We start from the raw sequence: 2320 nt of genomic DNA on the forward strand, positions 1-2320 counted from the left end.
CGGCCAGGATAGCCCCAGATCCGCTCCTAGACGCCACAGGGGAGCCACGCCGGTACCCCACCGCCGCCATCCCTAGGACGCACATGGCTTCGTCGACGTCCTCTCTGGCGGCGGCAAAGCAGAGGAGGAGGAGGAGTAGGGAGGGCCGGCGGCGGTGCGATTAGCCAGTGCTGTGCTCAAGAAGAAATCGCCAAGCAGCAGCCATCTAGGGCAGGGCTGCAGTCAGGCCGCCCCGAAGGACGGGCCGCCGAGCGACGGCGACAAGGGCTACACCGTCTTCTACAACCTCCTCGGCATGAACTAGGATTCTTTTAATGTTTTTATCTATGTAAATTCGACTAAATATCAATGAAATTATCTATATTTCGTCCAAATTAATTAAATTTCATCGAGTTTGGGTGTTTAAGTTTTTTTTGGGCCCGCGCCGTTGCGGTCGCGGCTGGGAATCGGTTCCCCCCATGCCCAAAAAACCGCCGATGAAGCCCCAAGAGGCGTTATTTCCCCCCGAAAAATGTCCTTGGGGGGACGAACAGATGGAGATGCTCTAACAGTGCCATGTTAGTGTGTCCACATGATATGGTGTGTACATATATGTGCACTCGATGATTAGAGAAAAAAGACTATGTGTTTACTGCTCATATTGATTTTTTAAATAAATTTGAGGCATGTACTTTTTCTAGACAATCAATATTGGCCAAATTTTAAAATTTGTTTGGTCTCGACCTTCCCTTGCTGCTACAGAGCAATACCTGTAGGGTTACCCGTCGAAATTTTTGCCCACTTAATTGCCAAAGGAGAGCTAAGACAACGAAATTCTAGATGTCAGTCATAATTGAGTGAAAGCGGCCAAAAACGTGCTTCCTACCGCAAAAAAAGTTTTCGCTTACTGTCCGCTTTTCCTTTGTCGTTACTGAGGCCCTAACCTATAAGGCTATGGTAGTTCTCAATGGACGTACGAGGCAAAGAAATCGATAGACGTTAGTTCGCCATCACTTTGTGAACGATGTGACTCCTGCGGAAAACATCAAATACTGGCCACGCAATTTGATGATATTTCTCATACACAATATATTGTCATATTTATTTATTTATTCTAGAATACACAAAAGCATGCATTTCATATATTAACAAGAAGCGGCAAAGAAGCCGGATACAATGCCTTTCTGCCATATTACAACGCCAATCATAAGAATTAGCATCCACATCCACCAAACATACCCACCACACAAACTACGATACATGCTACACCTAGGCCAACCTCATGCCAATGCGATGAGACAAGCCACAGAGCTACCCAGTCGCGTCACGACCGACGCCAGAGACCTCTACAACCAGACCAAGACTCGAGAACAACATAGGCCAACGTACCCCACCCATTGCACGAAGAGGAAGTCGGCAAGTGGACAGCAGGGCCAGGGCAGACCTAGAGGAGTCGTCATCGAGAGAGCTCCGGCAATGGTGTACATCGCCCCCAAGGCTCACGCCCAAAAAGTAGTAGACGACACCGACAAGAGTCGTGCCACCGGTACTCCTCGAGCAACAAGACGACACATCCAAGGAGGGAACGACGCCATGCCATGCCGCCGCCGCCACATGCTCTGAAGGCAGGACCAAGGGTTTCCCCTAAGCACGAGGGAGGGAGTCGGATCGAAGCTAAAGCAATGCCGCCATGCATGGAGGGGATGGCGCCCACAGATGTCGCCATTGCTAGCCTCGGTGTCGCTAAGCAGGGATTTCTCCCAGCCCAAGATCCGAAACCCAAAGTTCCGGAGATGCTCAATCAGGCCGGCCACCCCGATGGGAGGTGTCGCATCACGCAACACAGCTACCTCCACCATCTCCGCCACCACCTCGCACACGGAGCCGGACCACCCACCGATAGGAACCACCACCAGCCAACCAGTCCACCACGCCCGCTGGATCCAGGCCACCAGCGCCAAGACCGCCAGCAGCCTAGAAGAGGCAAAGCGCCACCTTTCCTAGTTAATGCTACCGGATCAGGCCTGCCCGAAACCCAGCCGTACTGGCGGCCTTGTCACGACCCTCGGCCTCAAAACTTCGGACCCCCAGTCCGCTCCACTAGCCCGCTTTTGTGGCACCAACCCCGCGAGACCGAGGCCAACACTCCCCCGCAGCCCCAGATCCACTCCCAGACGGCGCCGCTTGGAACCCGCCGCCAACTAGCAGGCGCCAACGCAAGGAGCCCCGCCGCCGCCATCCCTAGGACACACGTGGCTTCGTCGGCGTCATCTCTGGCGGCAGCGCAGTGGAGGAGGAGTAGGGAGGGCCGGCGGCGGTGCGATTAGGGTGGCCCTCGTGT

The sequence above is a fragment of the Triticum aestivum genome, chromosome 5B (assembly GCF_018294505.1).
Source record: "Triticum aestivum cultivar Chinese Spring chromosome 5B, IWGSC CS RefSeq v2.1, whole genome shotgun sequence".
In the NCBI taxonomy this organism is placed as follows: domain Eukaryota; kingdom Viridiplantae; phylum Streptophyta; class Magnoliopsida; order Poales; family Poaceae; genus Triticum; species Triticum aestivum.